Source organism: Oncorhynchus gorbuscha, unplaced genomic scaffold (genome assembly GCF_021184085.1).
Source record: "Oncorhynchus gorbuscha isolate QuinsamMale2020 ecotype Even-year unplaced genomic scaffold, OgorEven_v1.0 Un_scaffold_1584, whole genome shotgun sequence".
Classification (NCBI taxonomy): Eukaryota; Metazoa; Chordata; class Actinopteri; order Salmoniformes; family Salmonidae; genus Oncorhynchus; species Oncorhynchus gorbuscha.
In genome coordinates this window covers 76,961-98,718 of record NW_025746319.1, presented here as the reverse complement: position 1 = coordinate 98,718, position 21,758 = coordinate 76,961, and the positions used below count along the sequence as shown (strand labels likewise).

Sequence of the window (21,758 nt, the reverse complement as noted above, 5' to 3'; positions counted from 1 at the left end):
GGACAGGAGATTCTGTGGTGTCTGTTGTCTGAGGGGACAGGAGAATCTGTGGTGTCTGTTGTCTGAGGAGACAGGAGATTCTGTGGTGTCTGTTGTCTGAGGGGACAGGAGAATCTGTGGTGTCTGTTGTCTGAGGGGACAGGAGAATCTGTGGTGGCTGTTGTCTGAGGGGACAGGAGATTCTGTGGTGTCTGTTGTCTGAGGAGATTCTGTGGTGTCTGTTGTCTGAGGGGACAGGAGATTCTGTGGTGTCTGTTGTCTGAGGGGATTCTGTGGTGTCTGAGGAGACAGGAGATTCTGTGGTGTCTGAGGAGACAGGAGATTCTGTGGTACCTGGGGAGACAGGAGATTCTGTGGTGTCTGTGGTCTGAGGAGACAGGAGATTCTGTGGTACCTGGGGAGACAGGAGATTATGTGGTACCTGGGGAGACAGGAGATTCTGTGGTGTCTGTGGTCTGAGGAGACAGGAGATTCTGTGGTCCCTGGGGAGACAGGAGATTCTGTGGTGTCTGTTGTCTGGGGAGACAGGAGATTATGTGGTGTCTGTTGTCTGAGGAGACAGGAGATTCTGTGGTGTCTGAGGAGACAGGAGATTCTGTGGTACCTGGGGAGACAGGAGATTCTGTGGTGTCTGTGGTCTGAGGAGACAGGAGATTCTGTGGTGTCTGTGGTCTGAGGAGACAGGAGATTCTGTGGTGTCTGAGGAGACAGGAGATTCTGTGGTGTCTGAGGAGACAGGAGATTATGTGGTACCTGGGGAGACAGGAGATTCTGTGGTGTCTGAGGAGACAGGAGATTCTGTGGTGTCTGTGGTCTGAGGAGACAGGAGATTCTGTGGTGTCTGTGGTCTGAGGAGATTCTGTGGTGTCTGTGGTCTGAGGAGACAGGAGATTCTGTGGTGTCTGTGGTCTGAGGAGATTCTGTGGTGTCTGTGGTCTGAGGAAACAGGAGAATCTGTGGAGTCTGTTGTCTGAGGAGATTCTGTGGTGTCTGAGGAGACAGGAGATTCTGTGGTGTCTGTGGTCTGAGGAGACAGGAGATTCTGTGGTGTCTGTGGTCTGAGGAGACAGGAGATTCTGTGGTGTCTGTGGTCTGAGGAGACAGGAGATTATGTGGTATCTGTGGTCTGAGGAGATTCTGTGGTGTCTGTTGTCTGAAGAGATGGGTGGTGATGTTGGTCTGAAGAGATGGGTGGTGATGTTGGTCTCTGCAGCCCCCATGTGGCATAAAGGTGAACTGCGGTGGTGGGTTGGTCTGCAGCCCCCATGTGGCATAAAGCCCCTGCAGCCCCCATGTGGCATAAAGGTGAACTGCGGTGGTGGGTTGGTCTCTGCAGCCCCCATGTGGCATAAAGGTGAACTGGTGGTGGGTTGGTCTCTGCAGCCCCCACATGGTGAACTGCGGTGGTGGGTTGGTCTCTGCAGCCCCATGTGGCATAAAGGTGAACTGCGGTGGTGGGTTGGTCTCTGCAGCCCCCATGTGGCATAAAGGTGAACTGCGGTGGTGGGTTGGTCTCTGCAGCCCCCATGTGGCATAAAGGTGAACTGCGGTGGTGGGTTGGTCTCTGCAGCCCCCATGTGGCATAAAGGTGAACTGCGGTGGTGGGTTGGTCTCTGCAGCCCCCATGTGGCATAAAACTGGTGAACTGCGGTGGTGGGTTGGTCTCTGCAGCCCCCATGTGGCATAAAGGTGAACTGCGGTGGTGGGTTGGTCTCTGCAGCCCCCATGTGGCATAAAGGTGAACTGCGGTGGTGGGTTGGTCTCTGCAGCCCCCATGTGGCATAAAGGTGAACTGCGGTGGTGATGTTGGTCTCTGCAGCCCCCATGTGGCATAAAGGTGAACTGCGGTGGTGATGTGGCATGGTCTCTGCAGCCCCCATGTGGCATAAAGGTGAACTGCGGTGGTGATGTTGGTCTCTGCAGCCCCCATGTGGCATAAAGGTGAACTGCGGTGGTGGGTTGGTCTCTGCAGCCCCCATGTGGCATAAAGGTGAACTGCGGTGGTGATGTTGGTCTCTGCAGCCCCCATGTGGCATAAAGGTGAACTGCGGTGGTGGGTTGGTCTCTGCAGCCCCCATGTGGCATAAGCTGCGGTGGTGATGTTGGTCTCTGCAGCCCCCATGTGGCATAAAGGTGAACTGCGGTGGTGATGTTGGTCTCTTCAGCCCCCATGTGGCATAAAGGTGAACTGCGGTGGTGATGCTCCTGCAGCCCCCATGTGGCCGCCAACACACGGTTACAACACATCAAGCTCCCGTCGGCACGCCAACTCAACACGGTTACAACACATCAAGATCCCGTCGGCACGCCAACTCAACACGGTTACAACACATCAAGCTCCCGTCGGCGTCGGCACGCCAACTCAACACGGTTACAACACATCAAACTCCCGTCGGCACGCCAACTCAACACGGTTACAACACATCAAGATCCCGTCGGCACGCCAACTCAACACGGTTACAACACATCAAGCCCCCCGTCGGCACGCCAACTCAACACGGTTACAACACATCAAGCTCCCCGTCGGCACGCCAACTCAACACGGTTACAACACATCAAGCTCCCCGTCGGCACGCCAACTCAACACGGTTACAACACATCAAGCTCCCCGTCGGCACGCCAACTCAACACGGTTACAACACATCAAGCTCCCCGTCGGCACGCCAACTCAACACGACTCGGGGAAGTGGATCATCGTTTTGTTCCTGTAACAGTAATGTGATGGTTCAACTGTTAAAAACAGACTGATCCTCAGAGTCATAGTTAAAAACAGACTGATCCTCAGAGTCATAGTTAAAAACAGACTGATCCTCAGAGTCCGTTCATAGTTAAAAACAGACTGATCCTCAGAGTCATAGTTAAAAACAGACTGATCCTCAGAGTCATAGTTAAAAACAGACTGATCCTCAGAGAGACTGATCCTCAGAGTCATAGTTAAAAACAGACTGATCCTCAGAGTCCATAGTTAAAAACAGACTGATCCTCAGAGTCATAGTTAAAAACAGACTGATCCTCAGAGTCCATAGTTAAAAACAGACTGATCCTCAGAGTCATAGTTAAAAACAGACTGATCCTCAGAGTCCATAGTTAAAAACAGACTGATCCTCAGAGTCTGTTCATAGTTAAAAACAGACTGATCCTCAGTCCGTTCATAGTTAAAAACAGACTGATCCTCAGAGTCCGTTCATAGTTAAAAACAGACTGATCCTCAGAGTCATAGTTAAAAACAGACTGATCCTCAGAGTCCATAGTTAAAAACAGACTGATCCTCAGAGTCATAGTTAAAAACAGACTGATCCTCAGAGTCCATAGTTAAAAACAGACTGATCCTCAGAGTCATAGTTAAAAACAGACTGATCCTCAGAGTCATAGTTAAAAACAGACTGATCCTCAGAGTCCGTTCATAGTTAAAAACAGACTGATCCTCAGAGTCCATTCATAGTTAAAAACAGACTGATCCTCAGAGTCCGTTCATAGTTAAAAACAGTGATGGAATTTAAGGACTTTGGGCAATGGTCAGCCTCAATTAATACTTGCCTGGTCTCAACAGTACTATCCCCAGGCTAGTAGACCACAATTAATACTAGCCTGGTCAACTAGCCTGGTCTAAACAGCACTATCCCAGGCTAGTAGACCACAATTAATACTAGCCTGGTCTAAACAGTACTATCCCCAGGCTAGTAGACCACAATTAATACTAGCCTGGTCAACTAGCCTGGTCTCAACAGCACTATCCCCAGGCTAGTAGACCTCAATTAATACTAAACCTGGTCTAAACAGCACTGTCCCCAGGCTAGTAGACCACAATTAATACTAGCTTGGTCAACTAGCCTGGTCTAAACAGCACTATCCCCGGGCTAGTAGACCACAATTAATACTAGCCTGGTCAACTAGCCTGGTCTAAACAGCACTATCCCCAGGCTAGTAGACCACAATTAATACTAGCCCGGTCAACACAGCACTGTCCCCAGGCTAGTAGACCGCAATTAATACTAGCCTGGTCAACTAGCCTGGTCAACTAGCCTGGTCAACACAGCACTGTCCCCAGGCTAGTAGACCGCAATTAATACTCGCCTGGTGAACTAGCCTGGTCTAAACAGCACTGTCCCCAGGCTAGTAGACCTCAATTAATACTAGCCTGGTCTAAACAGCACTATCCCCAGGCTAGTAGACCTCAATTAATACTAGCCTGGTCTAAACAGCACTGTCCCCAGGCTAGTAGACCGCAATTAATACTAGCCTGGTCTAAACAGTACTATCCCCAGGCTAGTAGATAACAATTAATACTAGCCTGGTCTAAACAGTACTATCCCCAGGCTAGTAGACCACAATTAATACTAGCCTGGTCTAAACAGTACTGTCCCCAGGCTAGTAGACCTCAATTAATACTAGCCTGGTCTAAACAGCACTGTCCCCAGGATAGTAGACCACAATTAATACTAGCCTGGTCAACTAGCCTGGTCTAAACAGCACTATCCCCAGGCTAGTAGACCACAATTAATACTAGCCTGGTCAACACAGCACTATCCCCAGGCTAGTAGACCACAATTAATACTAGCCTGGTCAACTATCCTGGTCTAAACAGCACTATCCCCAGGCTAGTAGACCCTGGTCTACAATTCCCCAGGCTAGTAGACCACAATAGCCTGGTCAACTAGCCTGGTCTAAACAGTACTATCCCCAGGCTAGTAGACCACAATTAATACTAGCCTGGTCAACTAGCCTGGTCTCAACAGTACTATCCCCAGGCTAGTAGACCACAATTAATACTAGCCTGGTCAACTAGCCTGGTCTCAACAGTACTATCCCCAGGCTAGTAGACCACAATTAATACTAGCCTGGTCAACTAGGCTAGTAGACCACAATTAATACTAGCCTGGTCAACAGTACTATCCCCAGGCTAGTAGACCACAATTAATACTAGCCTGGTCTAAACAGTACTATCCCCAGGCTAGTAGACCAATAAATACTAGCAGGTCAACTATCCCCAGGCTAGTAGACCACAATTAATACTAGCCTGGTCTAAAACAGTACTATCCCCAGGCTAGTAGACCACAATTAATACTAGCCTGGTCAACTAGCCTGGTCTAAACAGTACTATCCCCAGGCTAGTAGACCACAATTAATACTAGCCTGGTCTAAACAGTACTATCCCCAGGCTAGTAGACCACAGGCCTGGTCAGTAAACAGACTATCCCCAGGCTAGTAGACCACAATTAATACTAGCCTGGTCAACTAGCCTGGTCTAAACAGTACTATCCCCAGGCTAGTAGACCACAATTAATACTAGCCTGGTCTAAACAGTACTATCCCCAGGCTAGTAGACCACAATTAATACTAGCCTGGTCAACTAGCCTGGTCTAAACAGCACTATCCCCAGGCTAGTAGACCACAATTAATACTAGCCTGGTCTAAACAGTACTGTCCCCAGGCTAGCCTGGTCTAAACAGTACTATCCCCAGGCTAGTAGACCACTAGCCTGGTCTAAACAGTACTGTCCCCAGGCTACCACAATTAATACTAGCCTGGTCTAAACAGCCTGTCCCCAGGCTAGTAGACCTCAATTAATACTAGCCTGGTCTCCCCAGGCTAGTAGACCAACAGTACTATCCCCAGGCTAGTAGACCAATTAATACTAGCCTGGTCTAAACAGTACTATCCCCAGGCTAGTAGACCACAATTAATACTAGCCTGGTCAACTAGCCTGGTCTAAAATACTAGCACTATCCCCAGGCTAGTAGACCACAATTAATACTAGCCTGGTCAACTAGCCTGGTCAAACAGCACTATCCCCAGGCTAGTAGACTGCCTGGTCAACTAGCCTGGTCAACACAGCACTGTCCCCAGGCTAGTAGACCACAATTAATGGTCAACTAGCCTGGTCTCAACAGTACTATCCCTAGGCTAGTATACCACAATTAATACTAGCCTGGTCAACACAGTACATCCCCAGGCTAGTAGACCACAATCCCTGGCTTTTAGCACTACAGTACCCACAATTAATACTAGCCTGGTCAACACAGTACTATCCCCAGGCTAGTAGACCACAATTAATACTAGCCTGGTCAACTAGCCTGGTCAACACAGCACTGTCCCCAGGCTAGTAGACCACAATTAATACTAGCCTGGTCAACTAGCCTGGTCTCAACAGTACTATCCCCAGGCTAGTAGACCACAATTAATACTCACCTGGTCAACTAGCCTGGTCTCAACAGTACTATCCCTAGGCTAGTAGACCACAATACTAGCCTGGTCAACTAGCCTGGTCTAAACAGCACTGTCCCCAGGCTAGTAGACCACAATTAATACTAGCCTGGTCTAAACAGTACTATCCCCAGGCTAGTAGACCACAATTAATACTAGCCTGGTCAACTAGCCTGGTCTAAACAGTACTATCCCCAGGCTAGTAGACCACAATTAATACTCGCCTGGTCAACTAGCCTGGTCTAAACAGTAAAGAGAAAACATTCAGAAACGGTCCATAGTTAAAAGCTTGGTTTGTTTAATGCCAGAATCATTATTTTACATTTTAAACAATTCAAATGGTTTTGCATTTCTTTTTCTTTTTTTTTTACAATTGTTTATTTTTTATTTTTTTTACAATATGTACCACATGTATGTCTGCATCATACAACAGCAGAACCTAGTTGTCATAGCGTATATACACTGTAGATAAGAGGACTTGGGGTTAAAGGTTAGAGAGAGCAGACAGGAAGAGCTATTGGGGTGGAGGCTTTATAAAACAAAAACACAAATACACATGAATCCAGTCAGGATTGTGCTCAACGAACACACACACAGACACACACACAGACACACACACAGACACACACACAGACACACACACAGACACACACACAGACACACACACAGACACACACACAGACACACACACAGACACACACACAGACGTGCTGGCAGACACACAACCCAGAACTTCCCGCTGTGCCAGAGATAGCAGCTTCCTCAAAAGGCAAAGTCACACACACACTTAGTGGCAGTTCTGTCCAACACACACAGAGAGGAGGGAGACAAGAGCCACAGTCGCTTGAGAGAGGGGAGGGGCTACTATACAGGAAGGCTTCAGGAAGGCTCAGGACCCCAACACACCTCTAGTAACAGGAGGGGGAGGGGCTACTATACAGGAAGGCTTCTAGGCCTCAGGACCCCAACACACCTCTAGTAACAGGAGGGGGAGGGGCTACTATACAGGAAGGCTTCTAGGCCTCAGGACCCCAACACACCTCTAGTAACAGGAGGGGGGAGGGGCTACTATACAGGAAGGCTTCTAGGCCTCAGGACCCCAACACACCTCTAGTAACAGGAGGGGGAGGGGCTACTATACAGGAAGGCTTCTAGGCCTCAGGACCCCAACACACCTCTAGTAACAGGAGGGGGGAGGGGCTACTATACAGGAAGGCTTCTAGGCCTCAGGACCCCAACACACCTCTAGTAACAGGAGGGGGGAGGGGCTACTATACAGGAAGGCTTCTAGGCCTCAGGACCCCAACACACCTCTAGTAACAGGAGGGGGGGAGGGGCTACTATACAGGAAGGCTTCTAGGCCTCAGGACCCCAACACACCTCTAGGGGGGGGGGACAGGTCTGTCCCATTTCCCCACCTAGCCCACCACTCAGAACACATGGCCAACACAGTTTCATCCCAGAGGTCTAGACAGGCTGCTGGTGAGCTACCAGTCTGTTTGTGCTATCATTCCAAGTCGTTGTCATGCCAACCACGAGGAAAGGAGGGAACGCAGGAAAGGAGGGATGACGGAGAGGGAGGAGGGGATAAGTGGCTTTTTAATCATTTACATTTCTCTTTTTTTATTTTTTTTTATAAACAACAGAGGGGGAGGTGCCAGGTTGGGAGGGTTTGATTGGCCAGCCTGGTGGGCGAGTCATCATCCAATCAGCTCGGGCCGCGATATAGCAAAGTAGAAATATCTAGTGTGTGCAATTTGTGTGTGTGTGAAACGTGCCTTGAGCGTGTGCGTGCGTGTGTGGTCGATGTGTGTGCGTGTGCGTGTGTGTGCGCGTGTGTGGTCGATGTGCGTGTGTGTGCGTGTGTGGTCGATGTGTGTGTGTGTGCGTGATATCCGGGGACACTCAGAGCATCCGGTTGCGTTTATGGGTGGGCGAGTCTGTGATGACGTCACTGCACTGGGCAGACGCCCTCTTCCTATTGGCTGCAGCGGTGGCCGCGGCGTTCTCCAAATGGAGCGCCATCTCCTCGGCGATGAAGGTGTTCAGGTCGACGTCGTGGAGACCGTTCCTACGGTTACGACCCGGCTGCGGAGTGGCGGGGCTGTCGCGTGTTAGGTGCGTCGGAGAGCCAGGGGCACCGGAACGAACGGATATACTGGCCATCGCCCCACTCAGGCCTGGAGGGGAATTACAACAATATTAATAAGAATAATCACACTTCCTCTACACATTCTAGAACATATCACACTTCCTCTACACATTCTAGAACATATCACACTTCCTCTACACATTCTAGAACATATCACACTTCCTCTACACATTCTAGAACATATCACATAATAATAATAATAATAATCTAGTAAACAGGTGTGACAGAGACTCTCAGGCCTGGAGGGGAATTCACAACAATATTAATAATATCTAGAACAGGTGTGACAGAGACACTCAGGCCTGGAGGGGGATTACATAATAATAATAATAATATTAGTAAACAGGTGTGACAGAGACACTCAGGCCTGGAGGGGGATTACAACAATATTAATAATAATATTAGTATACAGGTGTGACAGAGACACTCAGGCCTGGAGGGGAATTACAACAAGAGAGAGAATCCAAATTAATAATTAATCATTAGTATTGCAGGACATTGTTTTAAGCATTTTATTTTTTTAAATGACACTTGAGTGTTTGAGCTACAATATCTGGAGGGGATTACAACAATAATAATAATATTAGTTTACAGGTGTGACAGAGACTGTCAGGGTTTGGCAGGCCTGGAGTCAGTCAGGGTTTGGGGTATTAGCTGGGCAATAATAAGTCAGGGTTTGGCTAGTAGCTAGCTGGGCTAATGGCCAGCCACTCAGGTCTTGGCTGGTAGCTAGCTGGGCTATTACCAATTGAATAATAATCTTGGCTAGGTAGCAGGTGGGCTAATGGCCAGCCAGTTCGTTTGTCTTGGCTAGGTAGCTAGCTGGGCTTATGGCAACCAGTTCGTTTGTCTTGGTATACAGGTGGGCTAGGCCAGCCACTTCGGTCTTGGCTAGGTAGCTAGCTGGGCAAGAGCCAGCCAAATTGAATCTGTCTCATCAGTTCCGTGCGTCTGTCTCACCGGCAGTGTGTTTTCTCACCGCAGTGTGTTTTTTGTCTCACCTTGCAGTGTTTGCGTCTGTCTCACCGTGCAGTGTGTGCGTCTGATCTCTCACCGTGCAGTGTCTGGTCTAATATTCACCGTCAGTGGTTTGTCTCACCGTGCAGTGTGTGCGTCTGTCTCACCGTGCAGTGGGCGTCTGTCTCACCGTGCAGTGGTGCGTCTGTCTCACCGGCAGTGTGTGCGTCTGTCTCACCGTGCAGTGTGTGCGTCTGTCTCACCGTGCAGTGTGGGTCTGTCTCACCGTGCAGTGTGTGCGTCTGTCTCACCGCTGGTGCGTCTGGCGTCTCACCGTGCAGTGTCGTTTGTCTTGGCTGTGGTAGCTACCGTGCTGTGTGCGTCTGTCTCACCGTGCAGTGTGTGCGTCTGTCTCACCGTGCAGTGTGTGCGTCTGTCTCACCGTGCAGTGTGTGCGTCTGTCTCACCGTGCAGTGTGTGCGTCTGTCTCACCGTGCAGTGTGTGCGTCTGTCTCACCTGGGCTCTGTCTCACCCAGTGTGTGCGTCTGTCTCACCGTGCAGTAGGTAGCTCAGCTGGGCTCTGTCTCACCGTGCAGTGTGTCGTCTGTCTCACCGTGCAGTGTGGTCTGTCTCACCGCAGTGGGCGTCTGTCTCACCGTGCAGTGTGCGCGTCTGTCTCACCGGCAGTGTGTGCGTCTGTCTCACCGTGCAGTGTGTGCGTCTGTCTCACCGTGCAGTGTGTGCGTCTGTCTCACCGCGCAGTGTGTGCGTCTGTCTCACCGCGCAGTGTGTGCGTCTGTCTCACCGCGCAGTGTGTGCGTCTGTCTCACCGTGCAGTGTGTGCGTCTGTCTCACCGTGCAGTGTGTGCGTCTGTCTCACCGTGCAGTGTGTGCGTCTGTCTCACCGTGCAGTGTGTGCGTCTGTCTCACCGTGCAGTGTGTGCGTCTGTCTCACCGTGCAGTGTGTGCGTCTGTCTCACCGTGCAGTGTGTGCGTCTGTCTCACCGTGCAGTGTGTGCGTCTGTCTCACCGTGCAGTGTGTGCGTCTGTCTCACCGTGCAGTGTGTGCGTCTGTCTCACCGTGCAGTGTGTGCGTCTGTCTCACCGTGCAGTGTGTGCGTCTGTCTCACCGTGCAGTGTGTGCGTCTGTCTCACCGCGCAGTGTGTGCGTCTGTCTCACCGCGCAGTGTGTGCGTCTGTCTCACCGCGCAGTGTGTGCGTCTGTCTCACCGCGCAGTGTGTGCGTCTGTCTCACCGCGCAGTGTGTGCGTCTGTCTCACCGTGCAGTGTGTGCGTCTGTCTCACCGCGCAGTGTGTGCGTCTGTCTCACCGCGCAGTGTGTGCGTCTGTCTCACCGTGCAGTGTGTGCGTCTGTCTCACCGCGCAGTGTGTGCGTCTGTCTCACCGTGCAGTGTGTGCGTCTGTCTCACCGTGCAGTGTGTGCGTCTGTCTCACCGTGCAGTGTGTGCGTCTGTCTCACCGTGCAGTGTGTGCGTCTGTCTCACCGTGCAGTGTGTGCGTCTGTCTCACCGTGCAGTGTGTGCGTCTGTCTCACCGTGCAGTGCGATGGCCTCTCTGAAGGGCTGCAGGTCAGCCTCGACAGACGACCCGCTCTCCGTGGACGGCGGCCTGCCGGGCGACATCACAGAGAGGGCGTGGCCGTGTTTGGGTGTCTGTGCGTCGCGACGGGGTTGCGTGGGGGCGGGGCCTTGCCACACAAAAAGCTGATGAGGTCCTCCCTCCTGATGTTTCTCCTCCTCTTCTTCACCCAGGCCAGCATGTCTTTATTACGACGCTGGTACGCCCGCTGGACCCCCAACTCATAGCTCCGCTGGTGGGACTCTAGTGACTCTGTGAGGGGGGGAGGAGAGGGAGAGAGAGGGTGAGAGGTTGGATTGGGGGGGTGGGGGGCAGGTTTCATGTCTTTATTACGACCCTGGTACGCCCGCTGGACCCCCAACTCATAGCTCCGCTGGTGGGACTCTAGTGATTCTGAGGGGGCAGGAGAGGGAGAGAGAGGGTGAGAGGTTGGATTGGGGGGTGGGGGGGGCAGGTTTCATGTCTTTATTACGACCCTGGTACGCCCGCTGGACCCCCAACTCATAGCTCCGCTGGTGGGACTCTAGTTACTCTGTGAGGGGGCAGGAGAGAGGGAGAGAGAGAGTGAGAGGTTGGATGGGGGGGGGGGGGGGTAGGTTTCACCAGTGAGAAACAAGCTGTGTGTTACAGACTGAAGACCAGTCAGTCAGTAGCAGTGTCCATAGCAGACGAGCAGCAACACAGAAGAGATAAATCAAGTCATTTACCACATTAACATTACAGGTAGAATTAGTCTCCAAGACTTACTGTGGTAATAGCAGGTAGAATTAATAGCAGGTAGCATTAATAGCAGGTAGAATTAATAGCAGGTAGAATTAGTCTCCAAGACGTTTACATTAATAGCTGGTAGCATTAATAGCTGGTAGCATTAATAGCTGGTAGCATTAATAGCTGGTAGCAATAATAGTTGGTAGCATTAGTCTCCAAGACATTTACATAATGACTTACTGCACTAATAGCAGGTAGAATTAATAGCTGGTAGCATTAATAACAGGTAGCATTAATAGCTGGTAGCAATAATAGCTGGTAGCATTAGTCTCCAAGACATTTACATAATGACTTACTGCACTAATAGCAGGTAGAGCATTAATAACAGGTAGCATTAGGTAGCATTAATAACAGGTAGAATTAATAACAGGTAGAATTAATAACAGGTAGAACTAGTCTCCAAGACATTTCCATATTGACTTACTGCAGTAATAGCATTGAAACTGAGCTCAATAGAAACAACCCCCCCCCACACACACACACACACACAGGGATGTATTTAACAGTGCACAACATAGAAAGCATCTTGCAACAGAAAAAAAACAAGCATTTTCTATTGGACAGGTTCCCCACATCAGAATGTTCTCTTCATTTTCCTCCTTAGTGAACAGGACCCTGGTGGTCTAGCTACAGCACGGAGTATGGGTGTGTGGCTAGGGAAGAGAGGAGGGGAAGGGTTAGGGTGGTAGACTGTGTTGTTGTTCATCCGAGTGTCCCCAGGGAAAACCTAGCCTGGTAAAAACACAGACACTCAACAGTGTGTCACACAGCCACAAGACAAAAAAACACACAATAAAGCAAGTTAAACTCAGCATTTAGTTACCTTTGTATAGGTTGGTGACGGCAGTAGCTGCGTTCTGGAAGGGAACCCAGAGAGACAGACCCTGCTGTTGACAAACTCTGTCTGAAAACACACACACACACACACACACACACACACACACACACACACACACACACACACACACACACACACACACAAAAAGGAAAATATGAACAACGGGAGCAACTTGACATTCATAAAACCAATACATGCCATTAAGTCCATGCTTGTGTCTAATCATACGACATCGTCTGGCAAAGACTGCGACTTTTTTTTTTCTTCTTTTCTTCCAGGCCCGTATAACTTTGAATAGACAACTTTCTCTACTTTGACCCTTCAACTTGGCTAAGCAACGCCATTTTGTCTGACTGAGCTGCATCAGTCACTGTGTTTATATGCCTTAAGACCAAACCTATATAGCAAAGAAACCAGGCGACAGTTATTTAGTATCTGAACACTGGCTTGGGCCCAACTAATTTAGTTATCACGGCATTAGTGGTTGTTTCACTAGAGACGTGGATGTAGAATGCACCGTCAAAATATTGTGATAAACTAGTAGAATAACAACTATACACTAAGTCGGATAGATAACATTTAGTCATAACCCAATCGCCATTTTGTCCTAGTTAACGCATTGATCAGCGTTATAATAATTCACCTCGTCGTTTTTAAAATTGATTGACCAGACAAGGTGAATGGTCAAAGTGTTGTGAATGTGCCAAGAGGACCGAGTGTCAGACAAAACAGAAACAGCTTGGTGGTGGTTAATAATAATAATTGTTTTTTTTTAAATAGTTATTTTCAACACAACTCCTCCCTGCGCTTCGCCATTTTGTTCTGCGTTTACGGTCAGACTGCAAAGTTAACTCGAGACAAAAAATGTTTTTGTCAAAACCTGACATTAGTAAACAAAGACATGCAAATCAAATCACTTGAACGATGTAAAAGAGGTCAAAATATAACATATATCTATGATATCTTTAGTTAGTTCCCGAGCTACTGTTCCTGGACCTGTCAACTAGAGAACTCAGCAGGGGGGGTTATAATAATATGACAATCTGTACATTAATCTTAGACAATGTTAATTAACAATGTATCTAATATATAAAACTAATAAGACTACAAGTAGGGTCTAAAATGGTTGCCAAACAAAACAAAAAAACAGCAAACTAGATCGCCTTAATGTCCTTTGTTTGCCTTGCCACTCCACTCTGATAGCTGACAATTAACATTTAAAAAAAGCTATCTTAATTAGCTAATAATACTAGATGTTAATGAAGTATTATTCCGGACCTTTGTATAGCTGTGCGACCGCAGTGGCTGAATTTTGGAAAAGATGCCATAGTTTCTGCCGACTTTGCTCCGCCTCGTCGTCGCTCGGCTCCTGTCGCTCCGCTTCGGCCAAACACTGCCGCTCCCATTTGGAGAACCAATGTTCGGGACCGTGCTCCTGGATCTCCGCTTCGCCCTCCTTCTCCTTCTTCTCCTCCATAATAAAAAATCACAATTAAGCGTCTATTATTACGTTACGGTTTATTATATGTGGGTACCCCCCCACCCACACCCTCCCTCCCCTCCCGTTTTTTTGTAAACTTCCTTATAGATGTGAATACTGATCGGATGGATTGGTAACTAGCCGTGGAAACGCTAAAAAAATATATAATAATTTTTTAAAAGCCCCCCAGCTGTTGTTGAAGTTAGATCCGCATTGTGAAAACATCGGGTGTCTAAACGCTGGTCGCCCCGGTACTAAACAAACTGAAGGAGTCGTCGACTGAGAGAATCTCATGTCAACGTGCTTGTTAACTGAAACCCCGCCTTTTTTCTCACCATGCTTAAAAACGATTGGCCTACAGTGGTTGCTTAAGGGCGTGGTCCTGCGAATTATTCTCAAGTCTTCATTGGATGTAAAAAGGGAAGAGACACGTCATAGAACAACAATGTTGATCCCGCCCCCTCCTCCTCCTTTGACTGTCAAACGGTGTCTGTCCAGAGGGAGTCGTGTTATCAGGTTCCTTGTGGATGGCCTTACCCTCATGCAAGTTGACGTTTAAACACGGTTAAGGTTATGCTTTAAGGTTATGCTCAGGGTTGTTAGGGTTTAGTGTATGGACGTACCAAAGATCTCGGATAACTATCCGCGCGGATGGAAGTTTACAAACTATATTATTTAGCCTCAAATTCTGTCCGACAGTCAGAAAGTAGCCCAATAATTAAAACATGTCAAATAAATGACCCCCTTTTAGTAGACCAGCCAACCTGGACAAAGTGATTTATTTTTTTGTTTGCTTGTTACAGCTTGTCGTCCATGCTAGATCAAACAATAATGTTAGACCCATAAAGTTAGGCCGGATAACAGCTTACATTTAGATTAAGGCAATTTGAAAATCTGGTTAAAATGGCCATATTTTATAGACTTTTAAAATTGAACTAGGAAAGTCAGTTAAGAACAAATTCTCATTTTCAATGACAGCCTAGGAACTGCCCTGTTCAGGGGCAGAATGATAGATTTTTACCTTGTCAGCTCGGGGATTCAATCTAGTAACCTTTCGGTTACTGGCCCAACACTCTAACCACTAGGCTAACCTGCCGCCTCTACACTCTAACCACTAGGCTAACCTGCCGTCCCTACGCTCTAACCACTAGGCTACCCTGCCGTCCCTACGCTCTAACCACTAGGCTACCCTGCCGTCCCTACGCTCTAACCACTAGGCTACCCTGCCGTCCCTACGCTCTAACCACTAGGCTACCCTGCCGTCCCTACGCTCTAACCACTAGGCTACCCTGCCGTCCCTACGCTCTAACCACTAGGCTACCCTGCCGTCCCTATGCTCTAACCACTAGGCTACCCTGCCGTCCCTACACTCTAACCACTAGGTTACCTGCCATCCCTACACTCTAACCACTAGGCTACCCTGCCGTCCCTACGCTCTAACCACTAGGCTACCCTGCCGTCCCTACGCTCTAACCACTAGGCTACCCTGCCGTCCCTACGCTCTAACCACTAGGCTACCCTGCCGTCCCTACGCTCTAACCACTAGGCTAACCTGCCGTCCCTACTCTCTAACCACTAGGCTAACCTGCCGTCCCTACTCTCTAACCACTAGGCTACCCTGCCGTCCCTACGCTCTAACCACTAGGCTAACCTGCCGTCCCTACACTCTAACCACTAGGTTACCTGCCGTCCCTACGCTCTAACCACTAGGTTACCTGCCGTCCCTACACTCTAACCACTAGGCTACCCTGCCGTCCCTACGCTCTAACCACTAGGCTAACCTGCCGTCCCTACACTCTAACCACTAGGCTAACCTGCCGTCCCTACGCTCTAACCACTAGGCTACCCTGCCGTCCCTACACTCTAACCACTAGGCTAACCTGCCGTCCCTACACTCTAACCACTAGGCTACCCTGCCGTCCCTACGCTCTAACCACTAGGCTAACCTGCCGTCCCTACACTCTAACCACTAGGCTACCTGCCACGCCGCCATTCTGAGTATATATATATATATATAAAGTACCTGTCAAAAGTTTGGACACACCTACTCATTCAAAGGTTTTCTTTATTTTTTAACATTTTTTTTACATTTAGTAACGGATGTGAAACGCTAGCTTAGTTAGCGGTGTGCGCTAAATAGCGTTTCAGTCGGTGACGTCACTTGCTCTGAGACCTTGAAGTAGTGGTTCCCCTTGCTCTGCATTGGACGCGGCTTTTGTGGAGCGATTGGTAACGATGCTTTGTGGGTGACTGTTGTTGATGTGTGCAGAGGGTCCCTGGTTCGCGCCCGGGTATGGGCGAGGGGACGGTCTAAAGTTATACTGTTACATATACAGTGGGGCAAAAAAAGTATTTAGTCAGCCACCAATTGTGCAAGTTCTCCCACTTAAAAATATGAGAGAGGCCTGTAATTTTCATCATAGGTACACTTCAACTACGACAGACAAAATGAGAAAAAAAATCCAGAAAATCACATTGTAGGATTTTTAATGAATTTATTTGCAAATTATGGTGGAAAATAAGTATTTGGTCAATAACAAAAGTTTATCTCAATACGTTGTTATATACCCTTTGTTGCCAATGACAGAGGTCAAACATCTATTACTGTTCAATCTCAGACACTGACCACACTTTAGCTAGTTAGCATAACAACTGTATGAAATGGTAAATTAATGCATCCATCCCATAGTCTAAGTGTTATAGACTTTATCTAGCTAGTTAGCATAACAACTGTATGAAAGGGTAAATTAATGCATCCATCCCATAGTTAGCATCTAAGTGTTATAGACTTTATCTAGCTAGTTAGCATAACAACTGTATGAAAGGGTAAATTAATGCATCCATCCCATAGTCTAAGTGTTATAGACTTTATCTAGCTAGTTAGCATAACAACTGTATGAACGGGTAAATTAATGCATCCATCCCATAGTCTAAGTGTTATAGACTTTATCTAGCTAGTTAGCATAACAACTGTATGAAAGGGTAAATTAATGCATCCATCCCATAGTCTAAGTGTTATAGACTTTATCTAGCTAGTTAGCATAACAACTGTATGAACGGGTAAATTAATGCATCCATCCCATAGTCTAAGTGTTATAGACTTTATCTAGCTAGTTAGCATAACAACTGTATGAAAGGGTAAATTAATGCATCCATCCCATAGTCTAAGTGTTATAGACTTTCTAGCTAGTTAGCATAACAACTGTAGAAACAAAATTAATGCATCCATCCCCATAGTCTAAGAATAGACTTTATCTAGCTAGTTAGCATAACAACTGTATGAAAGGGTAATTAATGCATCCATCCCATAGTCTAAGTGTTATAGACTTTAGCTAGTTAGCAGAGCAGTAGAGGAAAACATAACGTTGTATTCCTTAGCCCAGATAGCTGTTTGTACAGTATGGTGACTTTCGTGCAGGATGTGCATACTATCAGACTGGCTGGGGAGAAGACCACTATCAGTCTGGCCATTTTAGTCATGGGGAGGATGTGCATAAGAGCCTTGATGTGGAAAGACCACTATCAGTCTGGCCATGTGGAGAAGACCACTATCAGTCTGGCCATGTGGAGAAGACCACTATCAGTCTGGCCATGTGGAGAAGACCACTATCAGTCTGGCCATGTGGAGAAGACCACTATCCAGTCTGGCCATGTGGAGAAGACCACTATCAGTCTGGCCATGTGGAAGACCACTATCAGTCTGGCCATGTGGAGAAGACCACTATCAGACTGGCCATGTGCAGAAGATTACACCTGTGTAATGATCATGCTGTTATTGTCCCCAGCGGAAGGTGCACCTGTGTAATGATCATGCTGTTATTGTCCCCAGCGGAAGGTGCACCTGTGTAATGATCATGCTGTTATTGTCCCCAGCGGAAGGTGTGTGTAACATGCTGTTATTGTCCCCAGTAAATGATCATGCTGTTATTGTCCCCAGCGGAAGGTGCACCTGTGTAATGATCATGCTGTTATTGTCCCCAGCATGAAGGTGCCTGTGTATGATCATGCTGTTATTGTCCTGTGTAATGATCATGCTGTTATTGTCCCCAGCGTAAGGTGCACCTGTGTAATGATCATGCTGTTCCCCATTGTCCCCAGCGGAAGGTGCACCTGTGTAATGATCATGCTGTTATTGTCCCCAGCGGAAGGTGCACCTGTGTAATGATCATGCTGTTATTGTCCCCAGCGGAAGGTGCACCTGTGTAATGATCATGCTGTTATTGTCCCCAGCGGAAATGATCATGCTGTTATTGTCACCTGTGTAATGATCATGCTGTTATTGTCCCCAGCGGAAGGTGCACCTGTGTAATGATCATGCTGTTATTGTCCCCAGCGTAAATGGTGCACCTGTGTAATGATCATGCTGTTATTGTCCCCAGCGGAAGGTGCACCTGTGTAATGATCATGCTGTTATTGTCCCCCCAGCGAAAGGTGCACCTGTGTAATGATCATGCTGTTATTGTCCCCAGCGGAAGGTGCACCTGTGTAATGATCATGCTGTTATTGTCCCCAGCGTAAGGTGCACCTGTGTAATGATCACGCTGTTTTAATCAGTTTATTGATATACCACACCTGTCAGATGGATGGATTATCTTGACAAATGAGAAATACCAACAGGTGATGGAAACAAATTTGTGCACAAAACAATTGAGAGAAATATGGAACATTTCTGGAATATACACATTTTTCAGCTCATGAAACATTGGACCACAACTTTACATATTTTCTGTTCAGTATAGTTTATGACAAGAGACAAAATCTTCAAAAGGCACAGTATTTATTTATTCTGAGTGGTACATGCCCTCACACAGTCTGGATCTGTAGGCTCCTTCCCACTATTATGATTGATATGGCAAGTGGTAAAATCCCAAGTTATTAATTAAAAGTTTCCTGGAAAAAAAAAACTGTCTATAAAGTGGGGGACTGATGACAAAGAGGGAGGGGCATCAATTAATTCAAAATGGCTACAGGGATGGATGTGCAAGAGTCAGGGCTTTGTGGTCACAGGGTCTGGGATCCTGGGTGCCCCTCACCGGACAGTCTGGGGTCCTGGGTGCCCCTCACCAGATGGTCTGGGTGCCTCACCAGATGGTCTGGGTGCCTCAACAGACGGTCTGGGATCCTGGGTCGTTAAAGTAACCTAACTAGCCAACCAACCAAGGTACCTAACTAACTAGCCAACCAACCAAGGTACCTAACTAACTAGCCAACCAAGGTACCTAACTTACTAGCAAACCAAGGTACCTAACTTACTAGCCAACCAAGGTACCTAACTTACTAGCCAACCATGGTACCTAACTAACTAGCCAACCTTAGCTAATGTAGCCAACTAGCCAACCAAGGTACCTAACTAACTAGCCAACCAAGGTACCTAACTAACTAGCCAACCAAGGCACCTAACTTACTAGCCAACCAAGGTACCCAACTAACTAGCCAACCAAGGTACCTAACTTACTAGCCAACCATGGTACCTAACTAACTAGCCAACCAAGGTACCTAACTAACTAGCCAACCATGGTATCTATAACTAGCTAGCCAACCAAGGTACCTAACTTACTAGCCAACCATGGTACCTAACTTACTAGCCAACCATGGTACCTAACTAACTAGCCAACCAAGGTACCTAACTAACTAGCCAACCAAGGTACATAACTAACTAGCCAACCATGGTACCTAACTTACTAGCCAACCAAGGTACATAACTAACTAGCCAACCTTAGCTAATGTAGCCAACTAGCCAACCAAGGTACCTAACTTACTAGCCAACCATGGTACCTATAACTAGCTAGCCAACCAAGGTACCTAACTTACTAGCCAACCATGGTACCTATAACTAGCTAGCCAACCAAGGTACCTAACTTACTAGCCAGCCAACCATGGTACCTATAACTAGCTAGGCAACCATGGTACCTATAACTAGCTAGCCAACCAAGGTACCTAACTAACTAGCCAACCAAGGTACATAACTAACTAGCCAACCATGGTACCTAACTTACTAGCCAACCAAGGTACATAACTAACTAGCCAACCTTAGCTAATGTAGCCAACTAGCCAACCAAGGTACCTAACTTACTAGCCAGCCAACCATGGTACCTATAACTAGCTAGCCAACCAAGGTACCTATAACTAGCTAGCCAACCATGGTACCTATAACTAGCTAGCCAACCATGGTACCTATAACTAGCTAGCCAACCAAGGTACCTATAACTAGCTAGCCAACCAAGGTACCTAACTTACTAGCCAACCATGGTACCTATAACTAGCTAGCCAACCAAGGTACCTAACTTACTAGCCAACCAAGGTACCTATAACTAGCTAGCCAACCATGGTACCTAACTAGCTAGCCAGCCATGGTACCTAACTAGCTAGCCAACCAAGGTACCTATAACTAGCCAGCCAACCATGGTACCTATAACTAGCTAGCCAACCATGGTGCCTATAACTAGCTAGCCAACCAAGGTACCTATAACTAACTAGCCAACCAAGGTACCTATAACTAACTCGCCAACCAAGGTACCTATAACTAACTAGCCAACCAAGGTACCTATAACTAACTCGCCAACCAAGGTACCTATAACTAGCTGGCCAACCATGGTACCTATAACTAGCTAGCCAACCATGGTACCTATAACTAGATGGCCAACCAAGGTACCTATAACTAACTCAGCCAACCAAGGTACCTATAACTAGCTGGCCAACCATGGTACCTATAACTAGCTAGCCAACCATGGTACCTATAACTAGATGGCCAACCAAGGTACCTATAACTAACTCGCCAACCAAGGTACCTATAACTAGCTGGCCAACCATGGTACCTATAACTAGCTAGCCAACCATGGTACCTATAACTAGCTGGCCAACCATGGTACCTATAACTAGCTAGCCAACCATGGTACCTATAACTAGCTAGCCAACCATGGTACCTAACTAGCCAGCCAACCATGGTACATATAACTAGCTAGCCAACCAAGGTACCTAACTAGCTAGCCAACCATGGTACCTATAACTAGCTGGCCAACCATGGTACCTATAACTAGCTAGCCAACCATGGTACCTATAACTAGCTAGCCAACCATGGTACCTAACTAGCCAGCCAACCATGGTACATATAACTAGCTAGCCAACCAAGGTACCTATACTAGCTAGCCAACCATGGTACCTAACTAGCTGGCCAACCATGGTACCTAACTAGCTAGCCAACCAAGGTACCTAACTAGCTAGGCCAACCATGGTACCTAACTAGCTGGCCAACCATGGTACCTATAACTAGCTGGCCAACCATGGTACCTATAACTAGCTGGCCAACCATGGTACCTATAACTAGCTAGCCAACCAAGGTACCTAACTAGCTAGCCAACCATGGTACCTATAACTAGCTAACCCACCAGGCAATATTTAGCTAAGCTAGTTAGTTAACATTAGCTTACCGTTCGTGCAGTCAGACCTTTTCTAAGCGGCGACACGCTCGCTAACCAACTGTCATTGCCATGGTTCCCGGACTAACGTAAAGCGGGCGTGTCTGACTCCACACAGAACAGCGGCGACACGCTCGCTAACCAACTGTCATTGCCATGGTTCCCGGACTAACGTAAAGCTGGCGTGTCTGACTCCACACAGAACAGCGGCGACACGCTCGCTAACCAACTGTCATTGCCATGGTTCCCGGACTAACGTAAAGCGGGCGTGTCTGACTCCAAACAGAACAGTTGTGTCACTGCAGCACTACAGCTCTACAGCTGGAACAACGTCCCCTCTATCT

General features: G+C 47.8%; 1 pseudogene; it reads right to left on the bottom strand.

The window, feature by feature from the left end:
• Positions 1-7,497: 7,497 nt before the first annotated feature.
• Positions 7,498-14,295, bottom strand: LOC124023315 (annotated as a pseudogene).
• Between the last annotated feature and the right edge of the window lie 7,463 nt (positions 14,296-21,758).